Genomic DNA, 17,877 nt, shown 5'->3' on the forward strand with positions numbered 1-17,877 from the left:
TCTGCTCTCCTGTCTCTCGCTCATGAATATTTCACCAGTTTCATTCCCCTGTTGAGTTTTGCTCTTGCAGGCTGCTTCTCTCTAAAGCACCTTTTCATCTCTCACCTTCTTCTCCTTTCGGTTCCTAACTCTTTTATCATGATGATGAGTGAATGAGAGGAGGTGGATTGGTATCGACCTGTGTGAGTCCCAGTTAAAGCAAGAAAAAAAAGAAGGTGGGTATTTATTATCATGCACTGCATGGGTAAACAAAAAGGTGCAGGTAATGAGCTGTCAGAGGTACTCGCTGGATTCATCATCCTTGTCTTTTTATTTGTCTATAACCTGGAGTCTAATTGCACTGTTTGCTTCATTCCACCCTGTGCTCCAGATGTGCACAGAAAATGTGCGGAGATTTGTGAAAGTAAGTCACTGATGAGAAGAGCAGACAGTCACTCCACTCCACCGCACTGCACACATGGCAGGAAACAGGAAACAGGACAACATGGAGGGAAGTGCAGCAACAACACGATGCCTTCCCCCTGCTGTCCCTCCTCCTCATCGCCGCACACGTTCGCTCACCGCAGATGTTCCCATGTAATTCTCCGCCCTCCCTCCTCAATCCTCTGCAAAATCGCAAAACGTCGGCGTGATACTGGTAACCATAGAAACCGCTGCACGACTCGCTGCTTGAAATGCATTCGCATCAATCCCACTGAAAACTGGGACTATTCCACCCACTAGAGGGAAGGAGGCTGGGTTCATCACCATGAACAGAAGCAGTAAACGTTAGAGTACACACACACATACGCAGCCACCCACCCACAGACATACACACACACACACATCTTATCTCTTATTTTTTTGTGATTTGACACCCTACTGTACATGGAAGTGGAGCAAAACAGATCCAAGTGTCTCAGTTGATCACTTACATTATTATCATTATTTGATCACTACTACTGACCACTAAAAATATATACAGTATAAATGGTTTCTTCTTTTCTTTTTTAAACAGGGGTGTCACACGTAAGGCTCGAAGGCCAGAATTTCTTTTTTTAATGTTTGTTTTTTGAGAATTTTAGAGGAAACACATGATAACATTCATTATCTCCCACCTGCTGTTCCAATTATCCAGTCAGGAGCCATGAGTGAACGAATGCAGAACAGGATCAGACTCAGTTATTATTTCCTGATCTAAACCTTATGCTGTCTTCACAAACAAACAACACAACCACTAAAGGCTTTAAACTTTCCCCTCTACAGCCGAGAGTCTCACAGTTTCTGTTCACATGTAACATATTTTCTTCAAATCTAGGGCAACATTGTAACAATGGCTTTCAGAATGTATCTTTAGTATTGGCAGTTTACTGAGCTCTATGCTCTCTGATTGGAGGATTTTATTTACATACATTTAATGTAGGCTAAACTATTGGACAATTATGTGTCATTGTGGTAGTTATAAATAAAAACCTATGCCAGCATATAGCAATATAGCAATAGTATCGATCGCAACGCTGGTATTGATCAATACTAATGTTATAGGATTGATACTTTGTTTCTATCTTCTACACTCATTGAATTGTGTTAAATAGATGATTTTTTTGGAAATGTAAAAATATACCTCAAACATGCTCCATAAACAGTAGTGCAATTTTACCGTCTCATATATTTTATTTATAGCCTATAAAGCATTTAAACAACTGAAGTTGTCACATTCACATTCCAGGTTTCCAAAAAGTCCAGTTTCATAATACATGCTAACCTAAAAGGTGGGTTTTTGTTGTGTTAACTAATTACTGTAGAAAGTAAAACTCCCAGTGATTTAGTGGTTATTAAGATGTGTTAAGAATGCTCTCCCATACATAAACTGTATTGGTAGTGGTATCTGCAGTACTGGCCCTGTATTTTCTTGGTATTGAATTGATACCAACATCAAGTAAAAACATGCACTCACATACTTCTTGCTGCCTTGGCTATAGCTTGGTTTTTGTTATTGTGCCTGCTGGTGCACCCGGCAGTCCAGTTATCAGCCCAGTTTACACCCTGGGACAGCTGTCACGCTGGTATGTAAACAGCTGACTGAGTCCCATCGAGAAAAACTGTAGCTGAAGACACAATAGAGATGCAGACTTGCTCTTTATTCTATTGCACTATGAGTAGTGTGTGTGTGTGTGTGTGTGTGTGCATGTAGTGCCAGGTGTCAGCCAGATTAGTGACCAGTCGGCAGTGACACACTCCCCTGGAATCCTCCCTCTGTCTGTCTCCTCCCAAATCCTGTCTGACTCTGTCTGTGCTTGACTGCTTGTCTCTCATGCGCACCACATGACCTCACAGTCCAAAGATCAAGGATGCCTGCGAGTGTGTCAGCCTGCACTTGGTCTCCATGGCAACAGTCAAAGTCAGACAGGAGGAGAAAAGAACGGTGACACAAAGAGAAGCTGGTTTGAAGCGATCAGTCACACCAGGATGCAGACCATTTATGGCCCTGGGTAGACTTCACCGGGGAATGCTGACATCACCTTCATGAGCTCACTCAAGATATGATAGAAAACTCTTCAATATACCTCCCAATAAACAATAAGAATGACACATGTAACCTAATGCAGACTGGATTTACTGCAGCACCACTGTTGATGTAGGGATACATGATACTGGGTGTTTTTATATAAATAATGTCAAATCTTTCAATTTTGGATCTGTATGGCATTAAACAGAGGAACACACATCTCTGACTGTGACTGTGCCCTTTTGTTTGCAAGCAGCAACCAATCAAAAGAAAACTGTCTTAAGGAGGGATAGGCTATTGGTTCTAATTCTGTGTTTCTTTTACCTCAGAAGTCAGATGTTGAGGCAGGGAGTGACATACCGTGTTCCAGTCTTAGTAGTCAGAAAAACAAAGAAAAAAAATGGTTTTATTTTGTTTCAATAGCACAGTAGAGCAGTTCATGCATCACTGGCAGTACAACACAATGGGTATTATTCTGTGCCTGAAAACAAGCATTTCAGAGCTCTATGTAAGGTGTATTTAACCAACCACAAACATGCAGCAGTGTTAGCATAGGTTAAGAGTTTTAGATTTTTTCCTCCGCTGAGGAGGTGCGTCATTATTCTGTCTGTAAACATGAAACCTTTGTAGAGGTAGCAGTCGTGTGAATAATCAGTTAAAATTTGGCTTAAATCCGCCAAAGTTTTTATGGTTAAACTATGATTCTTATAAACGTGCTGTGTACTGTCAACATACAGAACATGCCATATATTAAGCATTTAAAATATCATAAAATAACATTTGACCTTTGACCTCTCCTTCAAGATCAATAGGTTGATCTGAAGGTCAAAGTAATATTTTTTTTGTCTATATTTTGTTACTAAACATTTAAACAAACCTACCAATTGATGAGAAAAAAAATAAATACAGTACTATATCTTTAAAAGTAACTACTGCTCAGCGAGTGAGCTGGCTTGGTTGATGTTTGTGTTCTTCAAACGCTTCTTATTACTGTTTACGTGCACTGTTATCATGTTGGGTTTGTGAAATCAGGATTGGTGGGACTTCTCTGACTTGCAAAGTAGGAAATCCAACTTTCGGGATTCCACCCGGAAATTCTGACTCAGAAGTTGGGATTTCTGGCATCCCACTTCAAATGGAACACAGCATTAAAGGGACAGTGGCCAAAACAGTTCTTTCAGACAGAGGCTGAACTTAAGAGACTGCACTAAAACTCAGTGTTACATAAATAAGCAATTTGATTGAACTGGGTGAAACAAAGCTACTTAGAGAATAAAAACAAGGAGCTTCATTCCTTACAAGGATTGCTTAGCAGCTTTACACTAACACGTTCTAATAACATTAAACACACAGCACAGTTTGGACTAATGCTTGTTTGTTTGGAGTCCTTTTGAAGATATTTTAATGGTTCAAACATCTGGAAAGTATCCCTTCAGAAAATCTCCTGGGTGAGGTGTTTTGACCGAGGACCAGGACGAGAGAGATTTTGTCTCTATGGCCCTAGGAACTTGTTATTATTCCCCTGTAGATGACTCAGGGAGGGGATGTCTGGGTATCTCTGCTTACACTGCTGTTCATAAGCAGTAGAAAATGGATAGATGGATATTTTGTGGCAATAAATGGTCAAAATAAAGATTTGAGGTTAAGGTGAGGCTAAATGCAAATGCAGCTGGGGCATTTCATCTACACTAAGACATTAATGTGCAGTAATTTGTTTAGTAGTTAACTATAAAAGAGGTGAACTAAACAAAAGACCATAAACACGAATGTAGACACCAATGCAGACAATTAAAATAGTAAATATCCCTCAGTAGATTAAACTGGCAAAACATCTGAAATCTATAACTGCTGCAACCTAGCATCAAAATGTAGATCCCCATGGAAGTTTCTAGAATATGAAACCATTAGAGGCTAGTACTGCTAAAGTGGGGACAGTTTATGACCGGGGGTGGGGGTCTCACAGCAGGAAGGCCTTTGAGTTGTTCATTCTTCCTGTCACTACGTGGGTTTTCTTCTGGTACTCTGGCTTCTACCCACACCTCAGAGTCAGGTTCGGTTAATTAGGGATTCTTAACTGGCTGTGGGAATGACTGGTTGTCTGTTTGTCCTCTATGTGATTAATTGACAACTTGTCCAAGGTGTTGCCTGCCCCTCATGCCTTATGTCGGCTTGGAGAAACAAAATGTATGTGGTTGTGGGATGGGATGTAAAACGTTATCTCACTTTGTTCCCTTAACAAGCAGGACAGACATAAAGAAATGAAGACTGTTAATGTTCAGATTTTTATAAAATCCTGTTATGCAAACCAGTTGTAATGGTAAGAAAATAAAAGCAATAAAATTATGCAATTAAGTCAACAAGTACAGTCATCACAGAGCAGGGTCACCTTGGGAGGAGAGGAAAAAATAGAAACGAGAGCAGAGAGCTCGTCATCAGAGCAGAACATGTCCTGAGGCCTGGACACAGATTGAAGCTTCTCTCTGTCTCTGTACTCGTCTATCGTCTGTGCTTCTCAGACACATAGCCAGATTACCTTGGTGAAACAAAGGCATTTTGTTTTGTGCCTGCTGAGGAAAGCTTTTATCACAAGTGCAAAAAAAAGAAAGAAGAAGAAGCGAAAAGACCACGCTGATCTCTGTCTGGGTAAGTCTTGCGCAATCATCTCAGGGGACCAAAAAAAGGGAGAAAAAGTAACAATTCTCCATAAAATCACTCTTGTTGTTACATCCAATGGATGAAAAAATGAAAAAAAATTGAAGAAAAGGGTTTAAAAACACTTTTCAAAACACACGTGTGACAAAGTTCTAAGCGCCTTATCAGATTTTCCATATTTGGGCAAAAGATAATTTCCTGAAGCATTGTTTCCAGGAAGACACCGTAGCAGCACTTCCTGCAGGGATATCCTTGTATATTTCTGTCCACAGGATATTTGTACTAGTTCTGGTCCTATTCATGTCCCTAATATAGTATTTAGCAAAGTAAATTAACTGAAATACTGAATGACAGGGAACATTCGGCCCACGTCTTCTTTATCAGCCTCAGCCGCAGAGAAAACATTTCACTGATTGACAGTTTACTTGAGATACTCATCACAACTTCTTTTTTTTAAATTGAAGACATTGTTTCCAAATGATAATAGAGAGTGTGTGCATGCCAACTTTACCACAGAAGGAAGAAATTAGAGCAGAAATTTGAACCATTAGAGAAAAAGAGAGTTGACCCTTGGATGGAAATAAAAGTACAGACTGAGAAATAAAAATACTTAAAATAATAATAGTTAGATGAGATGACTAATACCAATTTCATCTTTGTTTGCAAAGTTTAATGAGCATTAGTTTGGCAAAAAAAACAGGGAAAGGCCAAACGTGGCTCACAAACTGTACATAAAAGGTGGGTAGAGTCCCTGTGATGTCATTCACTGTCTTTTCTACTTTGCATTTTGAAACCTCAACAGCTTTTTAGTGGCTACTGTGTTGGTTTTTTAGAGCCTGAAGTGATCATATTTGATTTAGAGTGCAGCGTGCTAATCTATCAGCTAAACCTAGCAAGCTTGCTAAGCAAGATGTAGCCATAACGTGTGAAGTAGCCTGAAGCACAAACCTCTTGGACATCTTTAGTGTACAGCCGGCTGATAATTTGATGAAAAATGGACCAAATGGTGCCAGCAGCAAAAAACATGGAAGAATAGTGAAGCCTTCACATTAACTTGGCAAGCCAAAAGTTGTTGGTTCAATTCCAGCTGGATACACAAATCTCCTTTGGGGGAATCTGGTGGAAAACTCAAACCAAACATGGCGCTGCCTGCTGTAGTGATCTCTTGCAAGGGAGAAGCTGAAAGCAGCTACAGTTGTTATGAAGTGAGTAAAACTTAATTTACTACTAGTCATAATTTAGGAATCTAACTGGTTTCAGTCGCCTCAATATCATAAGATTATCCATCCATCCATTCTCTTATGCTTATTCAATTTAGGGTCATGGGGGGCTGGAACCTATCCCAGCTGTCTTAGGGTGAGTGGCAGGGTGCAGGCTGATCTCAAGATTTATTACAGTGAATCCAGTGGCAAGTCTAGGTTCAGAGTTTTAGGAGTGCTCAGCTCTCAGTCATGAGGTCATGCATACAGTGCCTTCCAATTAATATTAAAGGAATATGCCACTGGTGCTCAACTCTTTTCACATTTGCAAGCCTCATTTCAGCTGGGTACATGCTGTAATGTTACCTTCAAAATGAATTTAAATTGGTAACGACCTATTGTGTCCAAGAATAATTCAGAATGAATAATCGTAGATTTTTATATTTTTCACCAGTTTTAGGGTGGAGCCTTTGGTTATCAAATCTGAGGCAAAGGCTCAATCATGTTGACCAAATTTTTCAAAGTAAGAAACATGCACAACATTGTTTCAGATCACACTGCCAAGCCATACACAAGAAGCAAACTGCTCAGACTGCAAAGTTGCTTTTACATTAAAGTTTTTTGAGTCATACAAATCCTCCCTATATTGTGCAGACTAAGCACAGAAAGGCTGTGATAATAAAACATTAAAAAATATTTTTTAATTATTTGGTGAAAAATATTTATTGCTTTTCCAGCTAACTTCATTATCTGCCAGTTTACTCACCTGGTTGTTCCTGCTCTTGTACAGTTGTTCTGTCCTGGTCTCCTTTCCACTGAGAATCACACACAAACACATTAAGATAACATAATAATATCATTTGATTAATATTATTATAAGAACAAGTTGGGAATCCATATTTGATATCAGTATAACACACAGCTTAGTTATCTGAAATCATCATCTGTGACTATGGGCAAAACCACTCCCTTTATAATATACATGTCCACTCTTACCTGTTTATTTTTCACTCTTTTTGCTGAATACAAACTGCTGCTGGACATAGACGGGTAACATCGTTTTGACTAGCTCTCACCTGGATGTGGAGCTGTACTGTATACAAACAATGAAGCACAGAACAGGAACAGAAATCTTTAACAAGCTGAAATGATAAAGCAGCTCCTTTATTATTTTCGTGTGTAGCGATATACGGTACCAGCAGACTAGTTGCACAGAAAGCTAAAATTAGCTAACAATCGCTAGTGATTTAGCTCATTTTTATTGCTATTTAGAGAACAAATAAAAACAAATAAACATAAAAAATAAGCAGACACTTTATCATGCCCCAACTCAGAACATTCTCCCGCATCTTTTTAAGTGTTCATCAGTGTCTTCATTCTGCCACAAAATCGTGATTAATGACAAGCAACGATGTTGAAGCAGCAGAGCGTCAGTGTGAGCATATTAGCACCACTGGACAGTTTTCACTCTAACAAAACTCTATCAAAAGTTCTTGCTATAACTATTTGCAATCAGTCACCAAATTCATTTTTGTGCAATAATCTAGGAAACACCGATTTTACCTAATCGTAAAGAGGCCGAAGTCATATTTTTACTCTGGTGTGACATTAGAGGAACTCCAGATTTTGACACATTCATGATGGCTTCGCATGGCAGCCTCAGAGGTTCCCTTTGGGCCTGCATCAGTCTAAAGATAACATAAAGTGACTGGCACCGGTAAACTCATAAATGACCGTATCATTTCTTAAATAGCACACAATCCTTCAAGTAAAAACAAAACACACACACACACACATGCACACATACACACACACGTATATATATATATATAGTATCAGTGGTTATGAGGCAGACTATTTCCTACTCATTCACAGTAACTTCCTGGAATTTACAAGAAAGGTTACTGCACCTATCCAAGAAATAGTCTCAGACAAAAAGCTGTCCACTGCTGACTTTAAGACCATGAATAGTAAAGGATCTATTCTCATGTCTCTAGTATTTTTATCAAGTAAATAAATAAAAAGTAATGTCCTTGAATGACTAACTTGTCCTTGTTTATATATGCTTTTCTTTATCTCTTCTTTAGCATCCTGGTATAATGCTAAATAAGCCAAGAGAACTATAGTATGAGTGCCTAGTTACAATTGCAGTATTGATTGCACAGCAGTGTTGCACAGTGACCTGTTTAACCTGCTCTGTTTCACATATTTAGGCTCAAGCAGTAAAACTGTATCCCTTACTTGCTCTTCTTCATTCTCTCTATCAGGGTCTGCAGGCTGACCCGGCTAGCTGTTGCTAAGTTTATCTCAATAATCTGTGCCTCAGAGGCATGCAAAGGCAACCCAGAAAAGACAGAGTGCACTGTCAGAAAAATCAGCAAAGGGAGGAGGTGGTAATGGGAAGAAGGGAGGAGGATGGGATGAAAACTCATGATGGCCTGTTCTGTTTTGCAGGAGGTGCAAGCTGTAATCTCCTGCAAATGGCTTTGTCAGCACGTGGGTGTGTGCAATGGTTAAGCGTGACAGACCGTTTGCATCACATAACAATAGACAATATCAGCTTCAAATGATTGTAGGGTGTTTTTAAATTCATTAGAACTGAGCCCCATGCCATGCTCCCTGTAACCTTTTCTGCTGCTGTTTTCCTGCAAGGCTCTGGACCTGACTCAGCCACTTAATAATTAACAGCAAGCCCCCAAACCATTTCATGTGGTCCATACTAATTTGGTGATGAAGCACTGGACTGTGTGTATGTGTCTCTTATAAGCTCACTGGCTTTCACACCAGCCACATTGAATTTTTGTTATGTATACCACAAAAAGAGGTTACAGCCATTTGTTCTTTTGTCATTGAAAGAATAACTGCTCCACTTAAAGCTCTCATGCTTGTGGCTAAAATGTACACATTTATAGAAATGTATACTTTCAGAGAATACCAGGACACCACCAGAATTATGATCCAGTACCACAAAACAAATGCTTTAAAGAATTATACATAGTTTCAGACTGTGTAAAGGTGCCCTGAAGACATTCCAGCAGTTAGTAGCAAGATGTAAGATTCAAGCATAGACTGCATACTCCGAGAGGTACAACCGAGTGCTGGGATAGTGTACAGGAACATCTGCACAACATGTGGACTAAGGGCCCCAACTCCACTGACAAAGGTGATTGACAACAGCAGGGCAAAGGTCCTGTGGGATATTTGAGGTTCAGACATACAAGCAGCTGCTGTCCAACCAACCAGATGCAGTGGTTGACAGAAAACCGCAATTGTGATGGATAAAGCAGGCAAAGCAGCAACTTCAGAAAGAAAGACCATGAGCAGAGAAGTAGTAGGGGCTAAAGGAACAGCTGGATCTGATGTAAAAGGTAAAGTCCACAGAAGTTTAGGGGGTTATAAGAGATTTTGGAGATGTAACCCTGAAAAACTGTAACAGTGGCTTCAGCAGATTCAACAGGCACAACACCAGAGGTCTCTGTCCAGAAGAGTGCAGTCCTAGGAACAGCTAAGATACTGCGCAGAACTATCAAACTCCCAGGTAGAGGACCAAGCTTGACTGGCATTTTCTCCCTTTTCCCCTTAATTAAGAATGGCTTCTTGATAGCTACCCTTCCACTGAGAATATGCCTGTGAGGATTCAGTGACCAGTACATGGATCAACTAAAAATGCCCACATGCGTCTCTGGGGTCCTGTGTAAAGTCTTTGTTGTATTTTATGCCCATTTCTTAGGGACAGGACTTTCTGTTACTGTTCATGTGATGTAACCAGTATTTTAATCCTGCCACGTTCTTCTTTTGTCCTCTTGTCTATAGGTCTTTGGGAATCACCTTGTTGGTGGAAAAAATACATTTTTATGCTTGCCAAACTGTGTTATCTTTGTTTTTTTTAATAGATTCAACTAAACAGATGTGAACAAACTGTGTGCACGTCTGCTAGTACTAAAGTGCCTAAAGATAACATTCAAAATTTCTGCAAACTATTGCCCTACTACAGCTGAAGAGGTTTGTGAACTGCACATCACATGTCCTATACTTGACACAACTCCATTTCTGCATGTTGTAGTTTTTCTTTTTTTCTTCTTTTCTTGAGTAATTGATTTCCTGATTTTTAGGTTTCGTAGGTTTTTTAAATTTTGTGTTGTGTCACAGGTTATAAAGATGATGTGTGCGGGAGAAAACCCATTTCTGAATTCTTTGACCACATTATCATAATTACATCATCTTGTGATGCCGTGCCTATAATGTCAACTGTAAACATACCAAATTAGTTCACAGTTTCAGCACACCATGCCAAGATATGCCTAGTTATTGCCTAAACATTTCGACCTGGAGTCCAGATCTAAGTACAACTGTACTGACCTGAGAGAGACAGAATCATGGCTAAGCTGGAAAGCTGGACCCTCCGTGGCCACTTACCAGTACTACGTGAAGCACCCTCTGTAACCGACCAGCTGCAGCACCACAGCAGCAGTGATCACTGAGATACATGGCTACAAGATGAACACTCACAAGGAGCAGTACCCTCCATGACAAAGGAGACTAGAGAAGAAGATCAAGGCAGCAAGGAGGGACGCTGACCAGCTCTTCATACTGGAGACCCTTTCTTGGATGTCTGCCAATATGATGGTTACTGGATCCTGTTCAGGGAGGTTGCTGTGGTCTGCACTTACATCCACTAGCCACTGAGAATTGCTGTTATGGGTTGCATCCGTCTCCCAGATGCTCTTCCAGTATTGCTCCATCACTGTTTATGTTTCTTACATCTGGTTGTGCATTTTAGTAAACCTTTTTTTCACCTACAGAATTGAAAAGGGAGTCATTCTAATCAAAAAGTGGTCATCATGATCATCTACTTTAATCAATTACCAAAGCAAATAAGAAACAAGCATTTTTCAATGTTTTCTCAAACCTTGTCATCCCCATTATTTCCCTTTGATTCAGCAGCAGCTTTCTCTGCAGGCATGTTGTGGCAGTGTCTGTTTGCTTTCTGTCCCAGTGGTTGTGCGGTGCCCTCTGATGACTCATAAAAAAAACTCAAGAGAAAAAAAAGAAAATAAAAGGACCTCTGCGCATGCTTCTGCGTTTTGCATTTGTCTCTTGGTCAAAGTGTTGCTATAGTGTTTGCCACAAACAAACAATAATATTCATCCTCAGTTGCATTGCGGCCACATAGGATACAGACTCTGTGACACTTTACAATTCATGCCTGGGGCACACAGCAGTGGGCCACTCATCTCACCTTTGGGTAAACCACAGGGAGTGGCCAGAATCAAACCAGCTTTAGTAAGTTTCCATTTTAGTTCATTACAGTTGAAGAAGAAAAAGGCCCGTTTGATGTCTGCGCAAGTGTATTTCTTGAACTTTTAATGCGTTTAAAAATTTACTTTCATAACATTAATTATGCATACCTAACATTTCTGCTCAACATTTTTGATGAACAAATACAGAACAGCTTATTTTTACTTTTTCTTTTAATGACAAATTTCTATCAATCCTTTAACTGCATAAAAGCAGCTTAACAATCACAAGAATACAGACTTGATGCTCACTGTGTTGAACTACAAATCTCTAGCAAGATTCAAGCAGGATGTGATTGGCATGCTAGACAAAAATTCCCAGAATGACACATCCAATGCATCCAAACGAATAATATGTTTATACAGGAAGCATATCGGTCCAAGGATTAAACAGAAGGTGGATGTGTACAGAAAATACTTTCATGCAGAGCCTTTGGTTTGTGGTACAACTGAAAAATATATTCCTACTAGGACACCAACGCCTCTCCCCTAAGAAGACACGCGTCCTCGTAATCGCACTTCCTGGGAGAAAGCATTCACTCTCTCCTCTGCTTTCATTCTTGGCTGCATTCCTGTGCAGAGTTGGTCACGTTTCAACTCAGCAAGTCGACACAGAAGCCCATCAGCCCTTCTGTCTCCTCTCCTAAGAATATGCATGCAGGGTGTTGGTAGCTGGGCGTGTACCTTGCAAACACAGAGTAACAATGCTTTTTACACAGATAAGTAGATGTTTGTGCTAATTGTTAATACCATGTGCGTGTTTCCAACTTTCCATGCAACAATAAAGCAAAAATAAATGGATGAAAAAGAGCCCATGAAGATGAAACAATGAAAAAGAGACAGATGGCAACTGGGAGAGAAAGAGGAGCACTTCAGCCTACTCTTATCTCTGTTTCATTTGGCTGAGTCTTCGGTACTGTAGCACCCTGGGTGGGAGTTTTTGGAAGCCCGCTTGTTGTGTAACACCATTTGCTTCCTCCACACAATCTATACTACAGCAAGGTTGAATTACACCGGCTTTAATCTTTATGGGGAAGGGTATTAAAATATTTTGCTGGCTTCATGCTATCCCTTCCGACTTCCTCTTTAATACAGTGTAAAAGGGAATCTACAAAATTCAATGAATGCATTAGTTAGAAGGCCCAGTGTGTGAAATTCTTCCCTTTTCAGTCCATCTACCCTGCTGAATACACCGACTGACTGATTGGGCATTCTGATGTGAAATTACAGCTTCTCAATTTAAAAATACAATCTGTTCAATAAGTGCTGTGGGAGGACTGACAATTAGCCAATCAGCGCCATGGACAGTATCAATGTTGTTGTCAAGCTGAGTGCCAGACTGAGTGGACAATTCTGTGTGATATCAAACAAAGTCAGCCTGAATTCAAAATCAAAAACTGCATTTTTTACTTCAGTATGTCCGGGGAAGGTCTTTGTGCTTAGGAAGCACTGCAGACTGGGAGCGCTATGATCTCATTCTGAACACTGGGCTTGGATTCCCTTTGGCTGCTAGTCAAGGTCAAGACACCAGTTATCCTCTTTTTCATAACAGTCAGCACAACTTTGTATATATTTCACTTGGACGGATGATTTCTGCCTGCATCACATAAGGTTTTGAGAGGAAAAGTCTGAGGGGAAAAAAGTGTCTCTGTGGGATTTGAATCATAGTCTCTTGCGTAAATGACACAGATCACAGATCAAAGATGAACTTTGACCACCGTTTCAAGAAATGAGAGCAACAGGAGCTGTCATACATTTTCTTGACTGACACAGCTTGGTGTGAACAGGGCTGCTCAGGTGCTATATCCTGTCATCGCATAGCAACAGTCAACTCTAAATCTATGCTAAAGCCTTATCGGGGATTCACTACACTAAAAGCCTGTTTGGACTAAAAAGACTTGATTAGATTTAAAAATTGCAGAAGTGACATATTAGCCTTGTAGTTAGCCTTGTAGTTAGCCTTGTAGTTAAGTCGCACTCACAGCACCTTGAATATATTACTTGTTTTCTGAAGAGAACTGAAGCTGAGGTCTGGTATAAGGCTTGGGTTTAAGTCTCAGTTTTTGGACTAGGTTTTTAGAGTAATGAAACATTTCCACTACAGTATCTGGGCATATTTTTTCCTAACTTCACATTGTGGCTGCTCGTTATATCGGATATAACAATAGGAAATGTGAACCTGAGCAAGAGAAGCCGCCACACTGCAGGGTAGAGACAGCTCAAAACTAGAGCTGAAGCTATGGGAATTCCCAACCTTTTAACCAGTGCTTTTTATAGCATCTTGTCTATTGTGAACAGGAGACACTTCATCTAACAGTGGCATCTCTAAAGACAAAAATAGCCACCTTATTTGTCACCTACAGAGGCAATGCGTAAGTGTTAAATCAAATATGGACTTTTTGTTTGAAGGTCCATATTTATCTTCATTAAAGGGGACCAGTTGGGCTTTTTGTTTCCTGTCATGTGACAGAGTGCTCATATGGTGATTCGAATGATCAGTTTCAGGCAATTCATTTCCACTCTTGCCTCTATATGATGTCAATGAGGGCAGATATGCACACAGCCCATCTCCACAGTTCAAGCCAGAGGCAGCCAATCACAAGACAGCTGGCTTAAAAAAAAGGCAGTAGCAGGGGGCGGGGAGTTGTGGCACACTGTAGTGAGATAATGCTTTGAGGTCAGAGATTCATGACTGTGGTTACTATAGCATTTTGTATATGTGCGCATGTATGTATGGATTGGACTGCTTGGGAAAACACAGTTAATAAATATTTTAACTCACACTTGGTGAGCAAAGAGTGATGAACCAGCAGTGTGATTGTTTTAGTCAGTACATATGTATGTGTCTGAGCATGTTTGACTGCTGGGCATCCCTGGAAAGGCTGAGTCAGTCGAGAACCACAGGGTGAGTGAAAACAGGGTTGGGAGGGAGAACAGGTACTGAGCGTTATGAAAGCAGAGTACGTGGGAAAGGGAAAAGAAACTCGAGGACACTGTGTGAAGGGTATGCTGCAACCTAAAAAAAGCCCTTCTCTTTTCTATCACGCAAATGAGAAGGACAAAAGCCATCAGTACATATCCCAAACTCCTCTTTAGCTCTTAATACAACACAAAGATGTGTTTTACATTTTTTTATCCACATGGCATGCTTATCTTGAAAGACATTTCCTCTTCTTTTTCTTTCCCATCTGCTGCTGGTTCTAAGAACAGAGGATCTGTATAGTAAAACAGATTAGCTGACTTTAATGGAGTACATTTTCTACCAATAGCCTATTTTAGCACACATGTTGTGTTTAAAGAGAGCAGATGAAGGGCGAAGGAAGCTCTGATTGTCCAAAATCTGTGATTTTGGAGAACTAGAATTACTGTCATGTCCATCGTAAAGCACTAGCTAAAGAGCGTGAGTGACTAAATTTAACTGAAATCCTAGGTCCATCTGTTTGCTTAGCCCATGTTCACACCCAGCAGGCATGTTTGTGCAAATTATTTTGTTTTTAAGCTTGTGATTTTAATAGGAACCAGAAACTTTAAAAAGTACTCCATGAGGCATGCTGAAAGTGCAAAAAAAACTATGAACAGTCATTACAGTTCTAATATAATAAGAACATATGGATAAATTTGAGTTTAAATCTCATATTCACTATGTTTGCATATATGTCGATATTTGACATTAGCTGTAATAACATCTAGCACTGAAATACTCAGAGATTCAGCTATTTGTGACACATTCCAGATAGTGCATTATGTTTTTATAAATGATAAATCGTGATCTTAAATCTTCCTTTAATCGCCTGTGACTCTATAAACAAGACCTCTAAAAACAAGACCTCTAAAAGCTAAGATTCTGAAAGAAAGTGTCTATTGCTCAATTGTTGTTCTGACCTTTTCCATTTATGTCTTGGATTAAAAGGCCCCGTTAGCTTGCTTTAGGTCTGTTAGGAGTGGTAACTAATGCATCTACACTAACCCACTCATATATATGACTAAGGTACACAGACTATATGTAAAAGATTTTTAAATCGGGATGTGACCATATTTGGATGAAAGGGTAGACCTGTGCAGGGTTACATAACTATCTTGATGATTAAGGTGCATCAGTGCAGTAGGTGTGGCGAGGAAAATCCCAAATATTTGGCCAATAGAGGGGATTTAATTAGTGTCTTTTAGCAGAACAAAAAAACAATGTTACCAGACTTTCATTCAAAACACACAATTGCTTAACAATGGAAAAAAAAATGCACACATAAGTGTTTGTAATGTGTCACTCGGACACATTAAACTAAGCTGTCATGTAGTTTTGTAGTCTGTAGTTAAAGTGAGGTAGCAATTCTTGACACCAGCACTTGCCAGAATTGGGTTTGGTCTGAAATTTACCCGTTAAAACCTGAAATATGAAATAATTGCTAGAAATATTTGAAAATGGGGAGTTTATTGAACCATCTGACAAATTTGTTTTAAAAAATGAATTCAATTTTAATATACATATATGACTTAATTATATCATGTTTGTTATATCTGGCATTTAAAAAAAAGCGATCACACTGATGATGTAGAAGTCTAAAAAACTGTATGTATCAAATATGATAAGCTTCTATGTTATAGTTTGACATGAAAGTGATGAAGGAAATGCAAAGCAGTACACTGTTTCTTGAAGCCCCTGTGGGCGATGCAACAGGTTACCAATTTTTTTTTTCTTCCTATAGTGCCAAATCACAACAGGAGGCACTGCAAGGCACATTATATTAAAAGGTAAAGGCCCTTCAATAATACAGATAAAACCTCAACAACCAGACCCCCACTTGGTTACAGTGAGTAGGAAAAACTCCCATTTTACAGAAAGAAACCTCTGGCAGAACCAGGATCAGGGAGGGGCAGTCATCTGCCTCAGCCAGTTGGGGGTGGGGGGAGGGAGACGGGACAAGGGTTACTGCTGACATACAGTTCACCCTGGCTTAAAAGCTCAGTTATCTAGAAGCTGGAAATTAGTTTAAAAAAAGAACAAAAAAAAAGAAAAGAAACGTCTTTTGTTGAAGGCTTTAAACACCTTTAATTTTGCTGTTTAGTTCGGCATTGTAAAATGGAGGTTCATGAGATTTTCACTATAATTTGGAGCTGGTCTTAAGTGGTCAATTGGGAAACTGAAGTTTTGACATGTTACTGCTTGTCAAACATACAAGAAATCAAATCAGCTAATACAAGGTAAGTAAGGAAAGTCATTTTTGACAGACAATTTGCACTGCAAGCCCAGCCCAGATACAAAATTAGAAGTATCAGGTAAACTACAGATCATAGTCATTTTTTAAGTGTCAGGGAAACTGAGAGAGAGAGAGCGAGCTGTTATCTGTTGTTATCAGCTGTCATACAGGTTTTAGATGAGAGCAGCCTCACAAGGTTTTCAACACATTACGTAAGCCCACTCAGCCTATTCTGTATTGTCCTCGACATCAAAAGCAAAGACACCTTTGCACTGTATCTTTGTATTATTGTATAATAATTAATGCGGTCATAAAAGTGTAATCCCATTTACTTCAGTCAAAAGCTGATCACTTTCTTTTACCATGTGAAAGCAACAACTTTATTTAGTTGCTGCAGAATAATCTCTTCCATTGTTAGAGGGCATTACTGGGAGTTTTAAAGATGATATTTAAATCATTTAAATCAATCCTGGTGACAGTTGAAGTAGCTTAAATCCAGGCAAAAAAGCAGAATGAAAATCAAAATAAACAAGGCTGCTGACTTGTCTTCATATGTGAAAGTGGATTCAGCATTGCTATTTGATTAACTGACATACTTATGCCTGGATTTAAAGCCTACTGGATTTAAAGCTGGATAGATTTCAACACAGAAATTAGCCACAGTAATTAAAATGTGCAGATATCGACTCAAGTTCTCAAGTGATTTCTTTAAAATAAGAAAGAACCAATGAAATATTATCCAAAACACTTAAAAAGGCAAATTTCTAGTCATGAAAAAAAGCCAGAACCACACCCGCCTACAGTGCCCACAGCTTGTGGAAGGCAAGGGCGTGATTGGATAAGCATCACCATGGCAATGCGATGACGTCTTCATCCCTTGGTCTCATTGGAGGAAACCCCGTGGGCCTCAGTCTCTGCAGCGTTCCGCTCAACCAAACTACCACCATAAGCCCGCCTTTTTCCCCCGCGCTAAACAGCTACAGGTTTACAGAGCTTACTATTCCTGTCAATCAAATGCGAGACGGACTTATGATTGGAGAGTCAAC

Source organism: Astatotilapia calliptera, chromosome 19 (assembly GCF_964374335.1).
Source record: "Astatotilapia calliptera chromosome 19, fAstCal68.1, whole genome shotgun sequence".
Taxonomy (NCBI): Eukaryota; Metazoa; Chordata; class Actinopteri; order Cichliformes; family Cichlidae; genus Astatotilapia; species Astatotilapia calliptera.